Below are 22,955 nucleotides of genomic sequence, written 5' to 3' on the forward strand. Positions count from 1 at the left end.
AGACCGAGGCTCTCCAGATTTAATCTCCAAGACAAACACACTGTAGCTGGAGCCTGCTCCATTTGCACTTACACCACAGATATTAAACAGCAACAGCCAGGCTCCCGGCTCTGCCCACCTCACCCCGCAGCATCTCCTTCCATGCATGCCATGTCAGTGAATTGTCATCAGCTTTGCAATGAAGCTGGGAGGGATGGTCTGTGGCTGGGAGTGAAGAAATACCCACCCCAAGGGCCACCGTGCCTCTGGGGGGCGAGGAGCTGGGGCTTGCCCAGGGTCCCCTCTGCCCAGCCTGAGCCAGCAGCACGGCCAGGTGCAGGCGGGAAGGGTGGAAGAGCAGCACAAACCATCAAATGTGACTGACAGCGTGGCTCAAGGTGCTGACCCGGGGAGGGCCACGCATCAGTGTTTTGCAGAATCAACACCCTGACGAGGTGGTTCATCTCAGAGAAGCCACGGTTTCATTCCCTTTCCTCCTGAGGTCCTGATGCGGTACCCAGAAACATCAGGTCCCCCCACCAGACACCAGGAGGAGGAGGTATGGAAGCTGCTAGAAGACACTGGATCCAATCCAGTGGTTTGTACATTGTTCAAGGCAGTTATTACTGTGGCAAAGGTGAAAACCTCATGTCAGACCAGAACGTGCTAAGCACTGCATCTCACAGAGACGCAGTTAACACCTGGACCGTCTCGTTCAGAGGAGGAGGAAGGAAAGGGTCTCCAGGCTATTTGGCAACAGGAGCCTTCCAGTAAACACTTATCTCACATCTTACATTTCAGTCGGAAGTTGAGCGATTTGGTTCATTTTCCATGGGGAATGAGAGAGGCGAGTCTGGTGGCGCTGCCAGGCTCAGCCCCAGAGCTGCACGACAGGGCAATACCCAGCCAGGCCATACCAAAAGCCACCTTCTGTCCTTAAAACCTCCAGGCAAAAACCTGCTGTGCGTGAAGTTGGTCTGGTTTGCTCTGTGTGCTGCCTTTCTGGGCAGGTAACTTATTTCACCACTGAGAAATGTATTTTCCTGTGACAACATGGGACTTCGAGGAGAGAATAACTCACCCAGCCAAGCTTACAGCCTCCACCACAGCCTGGAAAACAGGAGCCTGAATTAGCTCCGAACAGGGTGAAAAGCTCAAGATCAGCCCGGAGCTGGCACGGGACAGCGCAGCAAGGGGTCCGATGGCAGTCAGGATCCCAAGCACCGTCTGCCGCTGCCCAAAATCCAGCTATAAAAATCACTTTCTGAAGATGATGCATGGATTAATCACACACACATACACACTGATGTTTTCATGAAAAAGGCTATTATATAAAAATTGTGGGAGCAATAAAAATATAAATAGTCCTCAAGGCACCGCAAAATGATGCCATTTTAAGTGCATTTATTTTTTCCTTGAAATCTGTGGGATGGTATTTAAAGATGAAGGGAGGAGGAGGAATACGTGCTGCTCTGTCCAAATGCCAAATAACCCCGCAGAGCTCTGGTGGTCTCCCAAAGCCAGCCAGGGGCTCCAGGTCCCCCATTTAATGACCTCTCCACACCTTTTATGTGCCACCCCACTGACATACATCAAGCATTTCGTCCCAACTGCAGGCTGTGCGCGGTGGCTACAGGCACCCGAGAAATGCCCAGCCCTGCTCCCCCCCACCCAAAAGGGTTTCTCAATATTTGCCTTTGCGATATCAAAAGGTGGCCACAGCCCGATTCCTGAGGTGCTCAGCAACTCGCTGGTGGTCCCTAAATAAGCAGCCAGATGATCTCACACCAAACATCCTCAGGTCCTTGCGGGCAGCCTTCATGCAGACCACAGAAACCTTCAAACAAGCCCTCTGAACAGCAGAGGCACAGTTCCCTCGCAGCCACCATCCTTCTCCAGCTGGATCCACCCAGGGGGACATTTCTCGAAGTAAACTCAGTGTTCTTGGGGTTTACCCAAAATACAAGCCAGGCAGGGCAGACAGACGCTGGGAAGGCAGGCAAGAGGGAAAGAAGGAAAACCCACAAGCCCTGTTGCTCCATCCAAGTCACGAGTCCAGTGAGTTCCCTGTGGTTCGGTCAAGGGGAAGAGGATTTTTCCCAAATGGTACGATTCCCTGCTCACATCCCCTCCTGAGCCCAAGGAGGCGCACAAAGACAACAGTGTCCCTCCACTCCCACCTCTCCAGGAAAGGGGGGACTGACCAAACACTTCTGATACCCCACGGCAGGCAGAGTGCCCCGGGGCCAGGGGTCCCCCGGTTCAGGGAGCTGTGGCTTGGTGGACCAAGAAGTTCCTGTGTGTTTCCTCATCCTCTCTGGGACAGAGCTGCTCATGTCCACAGGGTCTAGGAGGGATGGACTTAGGAAAATGAAAGCAATTGTGTCTCCTGCAGCAACAGTGATAGTAAGCAACTGCCACTGATGTGCTGAGATGTCCTTGAATCAGGTCAGTGAGAGGGGTACCACCAGCCAGGATGAGGGAGAGAGCATGGAAACTGCCGTACAGCCCAGAAATGGCAAAAGCCCTCAACCTTTTACTGTGTCCCAGTTAATTACTGCTGGAAAAATCATCAGCAGACCCTGCAAGTCGTTCACCTCTGTTTATCCTGGCACATGGGGCACCCTGAGCCACAGCCACAGGGGCCACCGTGCCATCCTGCAGCCTCCACTCACAAGTGGCACAAGGAGCATGGAAACCCTGCAGCAACATCCATCTCCGTGCTGGGGAGAGCACGGCGAAGAGTCTGCTCTTGCCTCCAACTCCACGAGTGGAGAACACGTCTCAGGATGGAGTTTCACCCTCCACACCTTCAGGTCAGGAGAGCATGCAGATGAGAGCAGGCTGAGGCTCCCTGAGCCATCACTTAGTGGTGGTCTTTCTGAAATAACTGAATACCTGCCCAGCAGCTGTCATACTTTAAGAGGTGGTACAACAAAAATCCTTCTCTCTTCCCACGGGTTTGTTTCCTTCCAAAACACTCAATCCAGCTTTTTTTTTTTTTACCTTCCTCCACTATCACTGAACTCTCTAGGTTTTCACATGGGCAAAGGATAGAACTCCAGCTCTTCTCACTGCTTTACAAAGCAGCAGCCTCACTGTCCATGTCACCCAAGTGGGGAAACTGAGGCACAGGGAGGTGGTCGACTCCAGAGCATTTGCCCCAGACCCCGAAAGGCTGCCCGGGGCTGCAGTGCCATCAGCTCATCCCTCTCAACCATGCTCATCACCAGGGAAAATGCCGCCAGCGTGATGGACTTGTTTTACCCCAACTCCCACGGGCTCCAGGGAAGCTGAGGAGTTTTACGAGAGCTCTCCTAAAGCAAACAGCTTCACCTCATCCCATGCATGCAAGCAATAACCTCGTCATTAGAAACTGCAGCGCTTCCCTGCTACTTCGTCAGAGCTCGCCCCAGAGCGATGCTGGCTCCGCACACGCCCCGGCTGCCCTCTGCGCTCCCCCTCCACCGCGGCACTTTCTGTCCAACCGGTTCTGCGCTTTATTTTTGTTTCAGGGAGGATTATCGCCCCATCGATCTCCAGCTGACAGGGGCAGAAAACCCACCTGCCACCCCCGGCAAGCGCGCGTGGCCAGAGGCGGGAGCGGGGCAGTTGTCCCAGGTCCCACATGAGATCGACTAAGGAACAAAATCACCTCTTGCAAACGGAAGGCACTTACCAGCTGCGCTTTTTTAAGGCCAAGATAACAAGAGACCAAGCTGCTTTTTCCATTTGAAGTCTCAGAAACCAATGATCCAGGAAGGAAGAGTTTCTGCACTGGACAGAGGGGACAGCTTTGCGGTCTTTAAGCATCTGGTTTGCAACACCCAGGAGCCTGTTTTGGCCAGCAGCCTCATGGCTGGAGCACAGGGGGTCTTTAAAGACTTTGCAGCTGCTGGGGAGAGCCTGGCTGTGCTCCTGGCGTCCTGTGCCACACCGCAAGTCCCCAGTCATCATCCACGGTAAATCTGCACAAGGAGCCCAAGATGCCATTGCAATTAGTCCCTACCCCAGATTACCTGGCCTGAGAGCCGGGCTGGCTTTTCTTACCTCCATTTACATGTAAAAGAGTGATGGCAGGTAACAGTTTCATCTCAGCACTTGACCCTACTGACCACGCAGCAGCCCTGGGCTGGGGTAGAGCAGGCAAGTGCCCCGTCCCTGCCCACGAAGACTCCGGGCACCCAGGTTGGGAGCCCGCGGGCAGCAGGATGGCATGGATCAGCCCACGCAGCAAGAGTCCAGGCTGCCTCACCCAGTCTGAGCCTTCTCTCCATCACTGCTGGAGCAAAGGGCCTCCCGCAGCCTGAGCTGTTCAGCATGATTCGCCACCCTTCAGGCACTGGAATACACTGTCAACACATGAAATTTAGAAGAAACTCCAGCCCACAAGGCAGAAAGACACCCAAAAGCCAAATTAACCTGGGACCCCCGCACCGTCCCGTGTCCCTTGGGTGTACGAATTTCAGTCTTGCTCCATCCTGGCCTGGGGACAAAGTGGAGATGGATCTGCAGATCCAGGCACTTTCCCTCCTTACCTCAGGGAACACACATGAATTTTAAGATTTCCTGCCAAGTATCAATTGTGCAGATGTTGAATTCTTGGCAGGGACCTCGAATGTGCTCCCTGAGGTACTAAAGAAAACTCTCCCGAGCACAGGCTTTGGCCAAACAGATTTCTGAAGCCCTGTACCCAGACACTGGGCTTGCACAGATGTCCATGCAAGCAACACTGTGCACAGGAGCAACACCCAGGAGTGGAGCACAGCAAGTGCTTGCTGTCTACAGGATTTCCATCCTGTAGCACTTTGCTTTCCAAAGGTGTATGCCTGCTAATTAACTTGGTCCTGGCCCCACATGAGGAGGCATGATACAGAGCCAGAGCATCACCTCCAGGGACCCAGCTGGCTGGCTGAAATCCGTCACACACCTTGACGGTGCACATAACCTGAGCAGAAACCACCAGAAATGCATGCAGGCAAGCACGCACGTCCACGCACACTCCCTCCCCACGGCAGGGTGACCCCAGCTCCCAACGCTCCATTTAGGAACTGTAGGAAAGATAAAAGGGGCTCTGCAGTAAGGCAACCTGCTCGGCAGGTCGACTTAGTTTGCATAAGCACACCTAATTTTCCTGAATAATCAGCATGAAAACCAAGAGCAGAAGCAGCACACGAACAGGACAGCAGAGGCATGGAGAGATGGCTGGGCTGTGGAGGGGAATGAGCCCGGTGTGGTGGCTGTGAGCAGTGCCAGGTGCCCAGGCTGGGGGCTGAGCTGCTGCCCGGGGCTTAGGGCACATCCTGCAACTCGCAGCGATGCCTGTGACGCTCTCCCAGACCCAGCACGCACCAGGGATCACCGCAGCCATCGGAAGGGCAGAAAACGATCCTCTCGTTATGTCAAGCTCTTGGCAAGCTCCCCCCGATGCATCCTGTTCACCGCTTCGTATCCGGCTTGGGAATTCCAGGAACATCTGCACGCCTCCCTCGCCCAACTGCACATCTGCGTGTCCGTACCTGCAGCGCAGGCCATGCTCCCATCCCGCCAGCACGGTGCTTGCCCTGCCGTGCCCTCCCGTGCCTGCAGCAGGCATCCCCTGCACCAGCCCCACCGGCCCTTCCTGCTCACCAGGGGTGCAAAAAGCAGGGAGCCTTCCCGAGCATCACGCCGACTCCCTCAGGAGCCAAAATGTTTTGTCCCCGGCCAGTCCCCTTGGGTAAATAAATAAATCAGCTAAGCCGAAATCATCACTGCTCATAAAACATCGTGCAACATCTGGAGAGGAGCCCCCACACAACTGGGGTCGCTTGCAGCATGTATGGCCATGCATGCAGCATCTTCCCATCGCCTGAACAGATCTTGTCCTCTCCAGGAGAATAACTAGCAAAAATATGAGCATCACCCCCAATCGCCAGCAAGGAAGGGGCAGAGATGATGTGGCTGGGGATGCAGTGCACCCCCACGTGAGCCACCCTGCCAGGCATGCAGGATGCTTGCAGCTCTTGCGCAAATCAGATCGGTGATTTTTGAAAAGGAGCCTGTAAAACACCAGTAATCCTGCCCCGAATGCTTCATGGCACAGCGGGTAGAGCAGGAGGGCTCTGGAAGCCATCCACCGGCACACCAGGAGAAACCTGGGAATTACTCTCCTCACCAGGAAGCAACAGCACCGGCCCTCCCATCCTGCCCCTCTTGCTAGGTGGGAGAAAACTCCCAGTGGCAGCACTGATGGAAAAGGGGCCTGGCTGGGGCAAAGGAGAAGGAACAGCTCTGCCCCTCCGCCCCAGCACTCGCCATCCCCTTGCCCAGAGCAGATGGACCTGGCAGAGCCATGTTTTCCTAGCGCCTGCCTGAGTTTTATGGAGGAGCAGAGCTCACCTGGCATCTGCAGGCTGAATAATAAACCCTTTTAGGAGCAGGCTGGGTGTGTGGGACGGCGGGGGAGGCAGATCCCAAACCCACACGCCTGAGTGACTTACACACAGCCCAGCAGCATCGCAGACGCCGTGCTGCAGACGTGGACGGGACTGCAGGGCAGTGACTGCCCCATGGTGGGGTTCAGCATCCCACCCTGCTCCTGTTCAAACCTCAGCACTGGACTCTCCCAGTCTTCCCTCTAAGCCAGCCCGGTCAGACTCACATAGCTCCAAATTGTGCCCAGCTGGGAGGACAGGAAGGTCTGACCCCACAGCCATAAGCCATGCTCCTTCATTTTTCCCATGGGCATCCCAACACCCCTCTTCTCCATGGAGGTTCTCCATCCTTCACATACTTAAGGAAAACTTTATGCCACCCACCCCACCAATTTGCCATTCTTCATTCCTGCTGTCCTGGCCCATGCGCGGCATTAAACCTCTCCAACTCCTTTGTCCTTCCTTGGTTGATGCCCCTTCCCCAGCTTGAACCGCCGCACCGCAGGGATTCCCCCAGAGCTCCCACTCCCAGCACACACACACATCGCTCTGTCTCCACTGTCAGCAGGAACAGCCCAAACTGCAGAGGCTCCACTCCCCCCCTCGACCCCCACCCCGCAAGGGTTTGTACTCCAAGGCCACATCCACTTTGTCGACACTGAACAGTACATCCCTCCATCCCCAGAATTAAGAGGGCAATGAGAAGCTCGGGGGGGGGGGGGGGGATCGGGAGTCTGCTCAGGGGTACATTAAGAAGGAAAATGTCCACTTGAGATGTTGCAGGCTGCAAAAGTAGCCTCATCTCTTCTGAAAGCCAAAACATGAATTTACTGTCCCCTCCACAGAGCAAAGCAGCCGTAAGACCTGCCCCTTCCCCACGGCTCACTGCCGCCAGCATAGCACGCTGGGGCTGGTAGCAGCTCACTACAGACCTGGCAAGCAAAGGATGCGCTTTGGCACTGAGACCCAGGACCTGGAGCTGGTGTGAACAGGGCTAAAAACTGCTGGTGTGAAAATATATATTAAAAAAAAAAAAGTACCCAAATTCTGGGGGGTGGCGGGGAGAAGCTGTGAGCCAGAATATCGGTGATGGGGTGTGAGCAGCTGCCTGCAAAGCGAACACCTGCAGGTACGTATGGACTCACCCTCCCTGTGCCTGGACAGATGCCCCTCTGCAGACACACTTTCATACCTTTAAGGCACGCGCCTGCCCAAAAAAATCTGACGCCACATTTTCTATTCTCTTTACACAGCAGCTGAGCATGGTTTCATGCGAGCAGCAGTTACCCTGTGTTTATTTTAGCACTGTAGAAAGGTTCAGTTTTAAAAGGAAGGACTGTTTTTGGTGGCTCCAATTTGAAATTTTGTTTAACAGAGAAGGAGCAAGGGGGGAAATAAGGCAAGAAGGGGAAGAAAAAAGTTTGGGTGATATTTAAGGAGTCCCATAAACTTTGCTGAGTCCTGTAGAACATCCCTTGCAGCCCCACACTCCCACTGGAGCAGCTGAGGCTGCCAAGGGAGTGAACAGACCCCGTCATTATTAGGTAGGCCAGACCCTGCAAACACTTCTGCTCACAAGTTCTCCTCCAAATTGCAAGGGCTGGAGCAGTCACATCCCTGCTGCCCGTACATGCATGGATAGGTACAGGTGTCCTCTGCCCCACCATTCAGGAGAGGAGTGGGCTGAAGGGAGATGGGTTCATCGGCATCAAATACACAAAAAACTGCTACAAAGAGGAAGGAGAAAACCTGGCAGAGGCAGGACACAGCGGCACCAGCCTGGGCTGCAGCAGCAATGGGGTGGACTGCCAGGACGGTGCCTACAGCCTCCTTGGAGAAGCTGGATGAACCCACCAGGGCTGACACAAGTAGAGCAGCTGGACCAGAGCTGGGCAAATACTAAATGCCACTGAGCTCCTTCCCAACCCTGTTTTTATAGTTTCACATGTCTCTGCTTCCATCATCCATCAGCAGGGATGAACCCCACTGTGCAGAAGAGCATCAGGGCTGCCCACAGGCTCTCCACCCTCATCCCATCAACACAGACCAGTGCCAGGGACAGGCACAGAAAGCTGGGTTTGGTTCCCAAGAAAGAAAGGAGGGTTTGGCACGTGGCACACCTGCTACGAGGAACAAGGCTTCTCATTTCAGAGCTCATTTGGCTGCTGCAGGTAAATTAAGGGGAACAGGGAGATAAGAGGGAGGGCAAAGGGATGCGCAGCCCTGTGCCCCTGCTCCACCCCGGCCACCAGTGCGGCTCAAGGGCAGGCGATGCACGCTCCCGCGCTTCAGGAATGAGATGGAGAAAGACAAAAGGGACGCTTTGTGGAGAGGCTAAATTAATTCAGTTTCATGCAAAAGGAAATTTGTTCCCTCTGCCAGAAAGAAAACAAAATGGAGCAAGCAGCGCAAAGGAGCGGCTCGGCACGGCATGGCTGCCTGCAGCACCCCGACGGCAAAGCGGCTCCTTCTGCCGAGGCAGCCGGCGCTGACCCTGTGCACCACGCCAAAGGCACCCGTGTCCCCCCCAGACAGCCGAGCAGGGTGCAGCGCCTCCAATTAGGATGCCAGGGGACAGGGAATGAAAGGCAAGAGAAACTCCGCTTAATTGAGAAACGGCAGCCAGGCCATGCTTGCCTAAGATTATACAGAGGAATGCAAGTCTCCTTTACAGCGGGTTCATTCGCTTGAAACAGAAATGAATAGAGCAGACTCCAGGCGGGAGAGGAAAAGAAAAATAAAGATTCATATGACCTGGATTTAGGGTTGAGATGAGATCTGGTGACTGCCTGAGGACCGGAGAGCGGTTGCATGCTCCTGCCCCATCGCAGCCCCATTTGGTGTCTTCCTCCAAAAGCCTCAAGCCTGGCCACAAAACCTGCTGGGTCAGGAGCACCGAGCTCCTCACAGGCCCCCAGGCACACAGAAGAAAGCCATCTCGTTTTCTCCCTAGTCCGTAAATCCAGACAGTCACCAGCTGGAAGGAGCCAGCTCCAGCTGCAAAGCGACACACTCCTGTGCCTATCCTGCTGCAAAGGGAAGGCAAAAAGCACCGGCATCCCCCTCTCCCAGGCAGTTTTACCAGGTCCCCATCCCAGTCAGAAAGCCGAGAGCCCTCAACCACCCTGCAGCCCCACGTGCCGCCCCGACAGCCCAGGAGGCACTTGCTTAACCCTGCATCCATCTAATCTCTACTGGATTATGCCCATGGGGGAAAATTCATCCTCAGCATGGACAGGGATCACAGCATCTTTGGAAGAGATCGCTACTTAATGCTGGCCAGCAGCCACCTTGCACCCACGAGCCGGATCCCCAGAAAAAGGCTCCTAACTCCTCCTTCAGCACTTGAGCTCCCAAGGAAATCAGCGCAAAGAGCCCAAATCCTTCTGTGGATCTTGGCTGAAGGGACTATTATCCTGGCCCAGGCTCGGCAGGCACAAGAAGGCCATGTTCTGTGCTCTGGCAGGGAGGGCAGCCCCCAGTCTCCCCAGCAGTGACCCTGCACTGCTGCATTCCAGCAGGATTCAGGATCTGGAGCAAATCATGCCATGTATTTGCATTTCCAAATATGATCTTTGGTCCTCGATATCCCTACCCTGAGCCAGGCAGGGCCAGGAAAGCTGCCTGCAGAGACACACTCAGGGGCTGGGGCAATGCCTTGGAGGAGGGAGGGCAAGCACAGCATGGGACTGCATTTTCCTACTCTTTACCTGCCCCTCTATTCTATTAAATACTGTTTTGTTTTGTATCAGGAGGTTTGCAAAGCTTCCCCTTCCCACAAACCTCCTCATCACCAGCAAGGCTCCAATGCCAAGGAGAACATCCATTATTGTCCACAACCCTTCTGCCCTCCTTCAGACTTCAAACCCACCAGATTTCTCCTTCAGAAAAAAAACCCAATCATCAGAAAGAGAGGGACCAGCACACAAGGGCATGCAAAGAAACAGCGGCACCAAAATCTTGCAAAACTGCATTTCAGAGAAACTGATGGGGAAAGCTCTTGGGGTGCCGGGTTTGGAAATGCAATACACAACGATCCTGCATGACAGAAAAACCCACGAGCATTTGGCACTTGCACAGACTGGCTGCAAAACCAGACTTTTTTCCTTTTGTTTTGCAAGTCTTATCTTCCTTGGAGGAAAAAGAAAGCGCAGTCACAACATCCCATCGCCACCAGTACTATGTACACAGACGTCATGGCTCAGGAGGCAGCCAGGCTCCTCCCCTCACGGATCCTGCTCACCTGTTTCAGTGATGCTTGTGGGGATGGAGAGCAAGCTCACACTCCAGAGCAATTATCTGCATGGCTTCCAGCTCCCACTGACGATACAGCAGCATTTAAGGCTCTCACTGGAGAACACTGAGCTTGTTCTACGCTTGTAGGTGTAACAGCAACATATTTCAAAACTGTCAGCAATTTTGGCTGTGAAAAGTGCTCTCTCCTGTCTCCCATCCTTAGCTCTGAGAAAAATTGCAGAATCATCCTAAAAATTGGTTACCTGATGGCATCTCAGGGCATCGCGTGCCTGCAGCAGCAGGAAGCCAAGCCCCACGGAGAAGCCTCCCCTACCCTTGGCCACACCACACTCAAGCACATCTTGTTTTAATGCCATCCACGCTGGGATAAAGGCGCTTTGTGTAACGCTCATCTCTCACCACATTCCCATATGGAATTTGATCAAATTGGACTTAGCAGAACTTTGAAATCCCCCCTTCTCCTCTGCTCCTGGCACAACCGCGGATGTCAGCTGTGACGCTGAGGGGAGGCTAGCACCCCGGCAGCCCCCGCACCGCCAGCAGCGAGCGGTGCTCCTCCGTGGAAGGTTAAGCCCAGCTTAATCTCTTGGTGAGGGGCAAGGCAATGCCACAGAAAACAAACAGGACCTCAGATCAGCGTGGGCACGCTTGGAGCCACGGTGGCCTCATAGCCCCCATCCCACAGGGCTGGTGTGCACCGGGCTCCCTCCGACCCCCGCACCCCCATGCAGACACCCCCCCTCGCCCAGCACAACTGGGGATTAGCACACAGCCCCACACCGAGAGGCATCTTCCCATCAAGGACCTCAAGAGATCCACCTCACTGCCCCTTCCCAAAGCTCCTCCTATTCTTCCTCCACAGGGACTGGAAAATGGTTTGCAGGGACCTTGAGGTGCTCACAATAGAAGCGCTGGCTTAAAGATTCACCGGATCCAACTTAAAGAAATAGAAGGTTAAACAAGCAAAGAGAAAGCAATTGTGAGTCTATCCAAGAGCAACATCATTTGGCAACTTTGTTTGGAAAAATTAATAATTCTACAAAATTTCAAGAGAAGGGAAGTGGATGGAGAGAGGGAAAGAAAAGGCAGTCTGGAAACCCAGAAACTCCCTTCAACTTTCTACCCACAATCAAAAGCAAGGCTGGGAAATAAAGAGAAACACAACATGTTGTTGATGACTTTTCCATTAAATACGCACATTTAAACCCCCTCTTTGTATTCCAGTCTTTGCTTGCAGCCTCAGCAGGCCCCACTTCTTTTTTTCCTCCCCTCCCTCCTTTTTAATAATAATAAAAAAAGTTATATGACTTTAATTAAATGTACTTATTAAAAGGGTGAAATATTTGGAGAGGCTGTTTTTACGCTGGAGGCACATTTTCCAGCATGCTGCAGAGTGTCTGCATCCGCCCGCCCCAGGCAATTTTTAATGCACAAATAAATCCCCACCTGAAGTGCTGACAGGTTATTATGCAGTGTGGCAGCCAACTAAAGTAAACACAGGGGCAAAATTTTAACCTCTTGCAGTCGCAGAGGCTCTCCCCCACCGAGTCGGGCTCAGGTGTAAATGACCAGCAGCAAAAGCATCTTCCTCCAGTCCGCCCAGTGAGCCCTTAACAGGGACAAGGCAGGTCGGTGTGTGAGCACCAACCCGACCAGCCAGCACAGGCTAACAACCTCGAGGCATTTTCAGCTGATGTACCAACTGATAGTAATCAGTAAATAAATATAATAGATAAATATAAATAGAGTAATAGGAAAGGGCTGCCTGTCCCAGGTGGCACGCAATGCTTCGGAGGTGGCAAGTGATGGAAAAAATGGGATGAGCAGCGGAGATGAATGTTTCCCGCTGAATCCCGCTGGGGTGTTCCTGTGTCAGCATCCAGAATAAAGAAACTCAGCTCACCCAGGCTCTCCCGATACCGGGAAAATATTAAACAAACCAGAGCTCAGTGCATGGCCAGAGCATTGCTGACCCCCAGTGATGCCGGGCAAGCTGCAGGGATTTGGGGACAGCAAAGAAAACTCGTGCTAAACTTTTCTTTCTGCTCAGCACCATATCACGCCTGGCTGTGCCATGAAGAAGTTCCAGTTCCAGAAGATGGGCAGCTCCCATGGGTGCTTCCCACCCAGCCCTGTGCTTGCTGCAGTGGGGCTGGAGCTTGGGGATGCCAGGCTGTGGGTAGACCTGACCTCCTGTATGGTGGAGACAACATCTTCAAGTTAACCACGTCTGATTTGCATCTGTGTTTCAAAAGCCAAGCCTGGGGTTTGCATATACCTTCATCAGCGGTGAAACAAAGATGAAGCAGATAATTGACAAACCACAATCAAAAAACCTACAAACACAGGGAGGGAAGTAACCAAACCTACAAGTTGCTGCTTTTTTTTCAGGAAACCAGGGGGACACGTGGCAGCTCCCCCATTACTGTGCTGGAAAGCATCCCCTGTCAGCCTGGGAAACACAGGAGTTTCACCAGGACTCCCACACTTGGAAACAGCAGCTTTTAATTCCGTGCAGCCATGTCCAGGCACCAACTCCCAAACCTCCTACCGCAATTAACAGCGACTAATAACTCCGTGCGCTCAGGCCCTGCAAAAGCCAAACTGTACGGGTGTCTTTGGAGCTCAGCTGCCAAAAACAGCAACTCCCAAAGCCAGTGGCCACCTCTTCCAGTTTGCAGTTGATAAATTAAACTGTTCTTTCCTGCGGCTGGAAAGATGCTGCAGCAACCTCTCTTTTCAAGGAGACTGAAGACCCTGGTACAAAGAGCAGCACCCCAATCTCTCGCACAATGTCATACGAGGAATTCTCAGCCAAAGTAAGCTATTTACACAGAAGAGCCGGAGCTGGAGGAGGCAGGTCAGCCACCTGCACGGCTGCCTTTCACCATGGCCATGCACAGCCTGAGAGCACCAACTCGTCCTCCTCAGAGGGGACAAGAGACCTCGGGCCCTTCCAGCCCTGCGCGGGTCACTCGGACAGCACGTGGCGGAGACAGACTTGAACAGAAACATCCCTCTTGTCTTAAAAAATTAAGGCCTCCACTTTGCTTCCACATCTGACAAGACGCCGCATGCTTTGCTAATCCTTGGAGGAGATTAACTTTTTATTTAGAATTCCTTCCTCTGAATGTGGCAATTATGAAGGGTGGTTGGTTTTTTTCTTTTTTTCTTCAAGCTCTTGGCAAGGAGAACACTTTCTCCAAGTTGGCTGAAAACGGTTAGTTCAAAGTGAATCTCAAGTCTGGTTTTCCCTCTCTGATCAAACCCATGGGCGCCTCTTGCAGAAAGGGATGCCTCGCATCCCATAACCCCAGTCTGTCATTGTGCACATGGAAATCCAAAGCTACAGCACATTTTTGGAAGAAGAAGGGAGAAGCTGTCCCAATCCTGGCAGAAAACTTGGTACACAAATCTAATGCTATGGAACAGGCATGCTGCCGGCAGATCCTCATCAAAGGCATTTTAATTGCTGCTCCTCCGCTGGGCTCAGAAACCAGCAAAGTGCTGTATTTCACTCTGAAATAGCTGCAGCTCACTGGTGGAGGAAGCCAGGCCCGGAGCATCCACGGGGACGTGAAAGTTATCATCTGCTCCAGGGAATCCCAAAAAAACAAGGCATTCAGTTACCTCTGCCAACATCAGAAGGGGCTCGCCCTGCCGAGCCGGTGCCTGGGGACAGCCGTCCCCGCTGCCACCCCTGCCCACAGGCTTGGATGCTGGCTGGCCAGTGCCCATGGATGCTAATTCCTGACCCTTGGACCTGACCCACTTGGAAGCTGATGCTGGAGTTATGTGACCATGAGCTTCACCTGGAAGGAAGCAGCAGCAAGCTCCTTACCCCTGGGGATGCAGGGATGAGCGTGCTTTTTATGGCGCATATATATCTATACATATCTAATCTCACTTCTCACTGGTGGTTTTCAGGGCTTCACATCACAGCTGAAGGGCTGCCAGTGCCAAATGAGAGGCCCCAGCGCAACACCACTAACGCAGACTCACAGTCATTACATGGCTTGAGCCATGGTCAACCAGCCCGAGGACAAGCCTGGCTGCCCAGCATTGATGTTAAGGAGACCTCTGGGCGCAGGGAGAGTTTGGACCCACCTGATTGCTCCAGGTTCAGCCAGCACATCATTTTCACAAAACAAAAATTCAACACAAGCTAAGACATATATATAGCGTATAAATTTGAAAATACGATGACACAGTATTTCTGCATGTGAGCACCGAGCCCGCTCCCACACAGACACCAGACCCTGCGCCCGCAGCTGTGCTCCAGGGCAGCTGTTTCCACTCAACAGACAGAAAGCAGCTCCAGCAGTGGTGAAGCAGTTTACATGAAACTCGAGGAAGGATGCCCCGAATAGAGCAAAAGCAACCCTTACTGTACACTAAGAAAAATAAGAAAAAAAACCCCACCACACATATCAAGTGCCTGTAGCTGTCAGAAAGCATTTCTGCAGCTTTGGCAACTAATTTAGCACGGCCTCGCTGAGGTATATTAAGCTGTCAGTCTGGATGATACGAATTTAATCACTAGGAGCAGATCAAAGCTCTGCAGCACTATTGGTGGTGGGCTGGACACACAGGGATAAAGCAGAGGATGGATGTGCACGGAGCACGAGGAGCAGGAAAAGCCCATATGACATGCAACAGCCGCAGCGCGCTCCCGGGACATCACCTGCCCACGGGGATTGTCACTGCGGGGTGTCAAGTCTCTACTGTGCAACGTGCCAAGGGGAGCTAGAGCTGAACAGTCCCTGCCTGCGACCCGAAGCCATCAGCTGGGCTTAGAGCTGGCCCTAAGGACTGAAATGCCAGCAGAGGGAGGACAAGCCACCACCGCTCCCAAAGGTGAAGGCTCGGGACAGCAGCGACCTCCTCTGCATCCCTGCTCTGCCGTCACAGCACCAGCCGCACCAGCCTGACCGAGCCAGCGCCGCGAGGACACCCCGATCCAGACCAGCCCCTGCATCCTCCGCCAGCACCGATGCTCCGCGCCGCAGCAGGAGAGGTGCGCGCTGCTGGCCCGGCTGCTGCTCCCGCCCTCGGCCCCTGCACACCGTGAACAGGGACATCACCCACAGCCACCGTTCCTGCTCCTGCTCACGCAGGGTACAACCCACAGCAGGGGTGTTCAGGTGCTGCCCCGATTACCCCCCCTCCCAGGTGAACATTCCTCTGCCAGGGAGCGCGGAAAGCCCAGGCTCCAGGAGCATGCCCTGCAAACCGGCAGCATTCATCGCCATGTAAGCATCCATCGAGGGGGGGGGTGGGGGGGGGGGTCTTCCTAGAGGGCAGCTGTAGCATTCCCACCGGACCTCCTATTACTAGGACCTGCCCCAATTTAAATCCCCGAGGGTCACACCAAGGCCCTGCACCCCATTCCCAGGGGCTCGCAGGGTGCTGGGTGGGGACAGCATGGCTCCCGAGGGGGGTGTGCTGCAGCTCTGCAATGCACTGATGCTCACAGACCCTGCCCGCTGCATCGCACTGCCACAGCCTTGGCATGCAGGACACGCGGGACGTGCCTCGCTGCATCCCCACCTCCACCCTCCCATTACACCTAGCAAAACCCACCAGCTGCACAAAGGCTTTTCTCCCCGCCCTGGCACCCCAGAAACATGCCCCGGTGAGCAGTCCTCAGCCCCAGCTGATCCCCGTCTCCATCCCACCTATGTGCAGGAGTGGCAGCTCTGCCTCTTGCTATAGAGCCCGCCAAGCTGTCACAGAGCCAGCTCCTTTCCCCTGTCACTGCGATGCCAACGACGTTCCTTTGTGCCACTCTCCCTCATCGCCAGCAGAGGAGGGGGAACAGTGGCCAGGGAGCCAAAGGGAAAATTCACAATTCCATCACAGCTGGAAGAAAAGTCTCCCCTTGCTGCAAGGATTTAATCTACATTTCCCTGGGATGGATTAGCCTTTGACTACTCCATTAATTTTTTACTGAGGTTCGCTGGGCAATTTTTACTGGAGTTTGTTCAGCAGGAGGGAGCGGGCTGGCTGGGCCATCCAGATGCTGCGCGTTGCCTACCCAGCCGGGAAATTGTAACTGCACCAACAGACCCGGGAAACAAAGCATCTCCCACAGGAATCTGCCCGCATCTGGGGCCCTGGCAAAGCCCACACCTCGCTTTTGGGCAGGAGTTGAACCGCAGTCTGCAGTACGAGGGGTCCACCGATGCTCGGCTGTTGCACGCACCCACGACCAATGCCGCATGTTGACACAGTGCCACAGCCACTTCAATTAACCCCGCAAAAGGAGGCAACACTGGTGGGAGAACCACCTTCTGATGATGCTTCACCTTCCAGGTGCACAGGCACCTAGTCCTGCGAGACAGGCAGAGGCTGCCCAGCAACGCTGAGCAGGGCAGCACGGCCAGGGAGCAGCTGCAGCCTCTGCGCTGCCACGGTCCGGAGGAAAAGGTGCCTGTGACACGAGACAAGAGGTCGGAGATATCTCCAGTCCCAGCAACAAGCAGAGAACAACGGTAGCTCGATTGCACAGCACGCATTTCTTGGTACTGCTGGAAGCAATGCTTTGCGATGCCTTTTTTTTTTTTAATTTGCAGAAGTTCAGCCCAGACTTCAGCAGTTCCAGTGGTCCCCAGGGACCCCAGCGTGCTTCCCAATTAACCAGCACAGCCGCCCCAGCTCTCCCCCCGTGCCCCTCACCGATTACAGGACGCCATGCGAGCCCGTTACATAAACCTAATTAGCAGGGCTCCACTTTCAGCATGGCAAATGGCTACGCTAATCCGGGATTTGTTCTCCTAGAAACTAATTTAATCATACAGTGCCAGCCAGCCTGCTCACGTGGCCGAGAGCAAACCCAAAATCCCCAGTAACGAGCCGTTACAGGTGAGCCAGCCTCGCACGCTGCCTTCCTGTACCGCGGCAGAGCAGCACGCACTTGGGGATATTAATCCTCTAAAACAGCCCCGGACAGAATCTACCACTCAAAAAAAAAAAAAATAAAAATCTTGAGAGATGTGGGGAGAAAGGCCCGGCCATAATTAGACTGGAGCGACCTGACAGCCTCCCTCAGCACTGCCCATGCCAGCAAGCAAGCACCCGGGCTCCGGCGGCTCCTGCTTGGGATGGTGAAGAGGTCACGGCCACCGCCGATGTCCGGTTGTCACCTCATCCCAAAGCACGTGGCACCTCTGCTCCATGTTCGTCCAGCATGCAAGCTGGTGCATTAAAGCAACCAAAGCGGTCACCTGCTGAGACGCAGCCACACTGCCTGCCAGGGGGTGGGAACGCAGAGGGCAGAGCCCAGGCACCCCCCAGCAATGGGGGGTACCGTGATGCCCAGCCGCTGCAGCAACAGCAGCCTGAGCAAGGCTGGGGTTTTGCTTCTTTAGCACGATGACACCACTCAGCCATAGAAGCAACATCCAAAAGCCCTTCCAAACATACTTGTGGTATATGAAAAGGAAGTTAATGTGCTGCCAACTTCAGTAAAAGCAGCTCTTTTTTAAATTAAGCTTAATTAGGTATCCCCAGGATAACCCAACATCAGGCTTCCCCAGGCACTAGAGCGTATCAACAGTGTAAGGTAATTGTACCACTCCTCAAGCTCAGTGGTGAAAATCACAAGATGGTTTTTTTTTTTTTAAAAAAAAAAAAAAAAAAAAGGAAAAAAGAATCCTAACACTTGAACATACAGAAAATTTTGTTTACATCCTTTTCATTTGCTTTCTGGCTTTTGAGACTTCAGGGTTGTGTTTTCAGACTTAACTTTACAAAGCAAAGAGCTACAAAGTTACTTAATAAAAAAGAAAAATGAGACTAATGAGACTACAGTGTACTGAATCAACACCAAAATCTCTGATTTTAAGAAAAAAAACCAATTATCTCCAAACCTTTAATAAGCATGAAATTCCAGAAATTGCCACGGCTGCAGTGCTCGCTGCTTGGCTTGGAGCAGCACAGGGTGCACAGAGCGTATGGGGCAGGACACCCCCGAGCAGCAACACCTGCCCAGCAGCACTCCCAAAGCCTCTGCAAAAACCAGAAAGAGAACGAAGCACCGCACAAAGCCAACACCAAACTATTTTTAGTATGAAGTTTCCCGAGCACCAGGGGCTGCAGTACCTGTGCTGGCTCCCATCGCCCCAAGTGTGCTGGCACCAAGACTTCATCCTAAGTGACAGGGCTTTCTGGGATGCTGAGCTGGGACCAGGCTGGCCACCCCCCACCGTCCCCAAGCACAGCGATGCCAGCAGCCCCCAGAGCAGCGCTGGGGACCAGGCTCGGGGCCTGGCTGCATCTCATATCCCCAGGGCACAACCTGGCTGGCTGCCTGGGAAGACTTCTGCTCTCTCTTGGTGGTCAAACAAAAGCCTGTCGCTCCCCGTGCTCTCATTCCTCCCCACCATCGAGGGACTTCCGAGCCACAGAGCTGAGCCGGGGTCTTTGGCAGCCCGGTCACGGAGCAGCTTCCAGGGTGCTGGCCCAACACCCACTGTGTTTAATTTCCTCCTCTCATTTCTCTGTAGTGTCTATTGAGCCTCGCCGCCGAAGGAGAGCCTTTGAGCCAGCTCAAGAGGTAGCACAAGCTTCAGGAAGGGAAGACAAAAGGGAGGCCGTGCAGTCAGCAACTTCATTTCAAGTGTAGGGGCAAGGGGAGATGCTGGAGCCCTTCACAGGTACCAAATGGCTCAGGGGGGGTGGGGAAAACAGGGGAATGGCTGGTGGAGCTCCTGCCCACAGCGGTGGGATGCTGGGGGAGCCGCTGGCCCTCTCCCAGGTGGCTCCTGGATTTCAGATACTCAGGAATATAGAATCATTTTGGTTGGAAAAGACCTCTAAGACCATCAAGTCCAACTGTTACTCCAGCGCTGCCAAGCCCACCACTAAGCCACATCCCTAAGCACCGCATCTATGCATTTTTTAAACACTTGCAGGGATGGTGATTCCACCACCTCTCCGGGCAGCTGGTTCCAATGCTTGAACTGAGCTGGGTTTTCGTCCCCCAGCACCCATGGAGCTGTCTTTCCCGCTTCCTCAGGGCACTAATCCTGCCAGGAACAGAGCTGTGAGAGCAAAGCCCCACTATCCAGGCTCCAAAACACAATACATGTAATCACAAGCTTAGCATCTTCTGGAAGGATGAGGGCTGGTAACTTCCAAATCCCTTGCAGCTGCAGTAGGGCTAGAGGAGCATGGGGTCCATGCTTCGCTCAATCTGCTGCAAGGCTCCTTTCGAAACCAGAGTGAAAACCTGCTGTCAGAGGCAGCAAAGAAAGCCCCATAAGCACAGCTGTGGCATCACAGCCCAGGCCTTGGTAACATCGCATAGAAACAGGCTTTAATTGAAAAAAAAATTAAGAAGATGGGAAGAGATGGGTGGTCTCGCTAGCAGTGGAGGAAAACGAGGCCACACAGCGCTGCCTTCAGCCTGCAGCACCCAGCGCTGCCGGAGAAACCTCCCCCAGCAAACCCAGCACCCAGATCCGTCCCAAGTGCCGGACCAGGTCAGGCACCAGCCAAGAGCCAGGTCTGCGCTGGAAGGTCCCAGCACAGCCAGGGCTCTGGGGCCAGCCCAGCTCCTCGCTCGGAGCCCAGCCCCAGCGAGCGGAGCGGGGCCAGGCTGGGGGGCCCGGCTACGTGATGGGTTTCACAGGGCACCAGCTCAGTATTTTACTATTTACACTCTTTTCTCTAGCCAAGTGTAAACGTTTTTTTCCCCTCGACTGCGGAAAGGTGAAGCAAGGACATCTGCAGCCAAGCGGCATCCAGACTTAGAGAGCTCTGGCAACAGCATTCAGTTCTGCAGCACTTTTAATTTATAACTGTGCTCACGGTAACCTTGGAGAAATTCAGAAATTTGACTCCTAATCCCTAAAATTAAAGACTATCCAGAAATCATAATTTGGGAGTTTTCTTCCTTCTGAGCTTTCCACTAGAGGACTTTGTTTCTGGCTTAAGAAAGTTGGCTTTCACAGACAGCCTTAAGTATTAAATCCATCACTGACATATGGCTCATCATTCCAGAGGATCCCAAAGCCCTCTGCAAGGGAAACTCCACCTCCCGGGCAGACTGTGTGGACTGAGTTCAGAGCTCCTGGGATGTAAAACCTGACTTGCCTGTTCGCTTAGAAGTAGTAGCAGGTCTATAAACCTCTTTATGCTGTCCAAGCACGAAGCTTTCCAGCACCGAGATGCTTGAAACGGAGCCACAGGCACCTGAACCAGTGCTGCGAGGCAGCCACCTCTGGGCGGGGGGAAGGGGCGATGCGTGGGCAGCACAGCCGTGCCACCACACCTCTGCCTTCCCCAAAGGTGAGTTATCACCCCACAGCACAGCAAACAATAAACCAGAGCCCGTGTTTTGTGTGGCTGGCAGGTGACAGGTATAGACATCACTGCTGGTCTCCCTGGGCGTGCTCCAGATGGGAGCTTGCTTTCACCCCCAGGCCCCGTGTTTAGCTTAAAGCCTGGCAAAGACTTGAGCACAACAGTTAAAAAAAAAAAAAAAAGAAACCACACAAAACAAAACAACAAAAACAAAACAGGACAGGCTTTCAGGCTGACAGGGTCCTTGGAAATTTTTTTCCTCACTAGCACCCATCCATTGGGCAGAGAAAGGCAAGCTGGGCTCTTCTGGCACACATGCCACATGCCCTGCCCCATCCCAAGGATTAAGGATGGCTCTGGCAAGGGTGTGCTGGGCTGTGAGAGCCCCATCACCATCTCACGAAGGAAGGACCCGGCCCATGCCTCCAGCGCACGCTCCCCGCAGGGCACTGGGCAGGCAGGGAGAGCCCAGCCCATACACTGGCCGTGAGACCATTTCACGTGGGTGGAGAAACCACCAACCTTCACCGCGCGGCAGAGGTACGGCTGGAAGGGACTAGCCTCGGCAAGGGAACAGACACAGCACCTGCCAGCTGACCTGCTCCAACCCAGGCACACAGCTCTAGGACGTGCAGCAAAGCCCAGGACCCTTTGACTTTGCCCATGATGAACGTTTGGTCTCTGCTTCCTCCATCCAGAGCCAACTGTCATCTCCACTCACAGCCCCGTGCGGGCAGGGGGACAGTGGGGACACCAGCACTTGGCCAGCTCTCCTGTCCTAGACTTGGGTGAGCATCTACCAACAGCCTCAAGCTTCAGCAAAAAAATTAAAAAAAAAATATTCAAACAGCAACTTAGAACAAGCAAGGAAAAAAAATACCTAAGGAGTGGGAATATTAAAAAATGTAAGAAGTGGAACCTCCTTTCATGGGTAGACCTTTCCTTTGACCAGAGTTTCTGAAGACACAGCAACACTGGTATTTAACTAATCAGAGCAGAGTAGAAACGCATCCAAAGGGCAGAGGCTGCTCCAGACACGTCCCTTCCCAGCACTGGCCGCAGGTGCTGCTGTGCCCCGTGGGAAGAGCTCTGCCACTGCAGCCACATGTCACACGCAAGCGTCACCCCATGGCCTGGTGACTTGCCCTGTCTGGGCACGAGCTGCCCATGTCCTTGGTCTACAGCAAGCAAACATTCGGTTATCTCCCCTTGGCAAACAACCGGGCCATTAAGTGACGGGACTCAGACAATATTTAATTACCCTGATCGTGGGAAGGGGGCAGCAAGGGGGAGGCAGAAACTGCAGGGGAAATTCCACAACCAGAGATTAAATGGAGCTGCAAAACAGCGCTGACAGGTTAACAGACAGGTAATATCCCAGCAGTGTTTGCTTAACCAGGCGAGCTCCCCAGCATCCCAGAGGAAGGGTGCATGCTGTACCCCAAACGCCAGAAGGAGAGCACCAAAACCAGCACAGGAGAGCTGGACATTTCTCCTCCACCAGGCAGGGAGCTGCTGCACAGGGCCGGGACTCATCTCCTGGGAGGTGGGAGCTGACCCGGGGGGGAAACAGGGTCCATTGCTACATCAACATGACGGATACAGAAACCTTCAGTGCTGGATCCCGCCTCAGTGGGGTCAACCCAGAAGACCTTCCCTTGGACCTGCCCTCTGAGGTGGTCGTTGACACCCTAAAACCTCTCCCAGCAACGTCTCCATCCCCAGCTCCTGGGGAAGAGCAGAGCATGGGGAGGGCACAGCACCGAGCACAAGCGCTGCGGAGCCTCCCTGCTCTTCGCGTGCTCTATGGGGCTCCCCACCAGCCCTCGCTGGGTCCCCCGAGCAGTTGGGAAATCCTGGCACAGCAGGTGAGGTCCACAGGCTGCTGAGCACCATCCAAGCCACGTTCAGCAGCAGGAGCTAACAGGTGATTAATCGAGGTTACAAGGCTGCATCAGACAGACAGGAATGTGTTATGAAGGGCAACGAGCACAT

The 22,955-nt window shown here is 53.8% G+C and overlaps 2 long non-coding RNA genes across 2 annotated transcripts in view; one reads left to right on the forward strand and one right to left on the reverse strand.

Moving 5' to 3' along the window:
• Nucleotides 1-22,955, reverse strand: part of LOC129783813 (uncharacterized) — a 57,103-nt gene that overhangs the window by 15,887 nt on the left and 18,261 nt on the right. The window lies entirely within an intron of this gene.
• On the forward strand, nt 15,418-21,103 carry LOC114012204 (uncharacterized). Its single transcript, XR_003554510.2, has 3 exons — nt 15,418-15,904; nt 19,160-19,309; nt 20,329-21,103. It is a non-coding gene; the product is annotated as an uncharacterized LOC114012204 (long non-coding RNA).

Source organism: Falco peregrinus, chromosome 2, assembly GCF_023634155.1.
Source record: "Falco peregrinus isolate bFalPer1 chromosome 2, bFalPer1.pri, whole genome shotgun sequence".
NCBI lineage: Eukaryota > Metazoa > Chordata > Aves > Falconiformes > Falconidae > Falco > Falco peregrinus.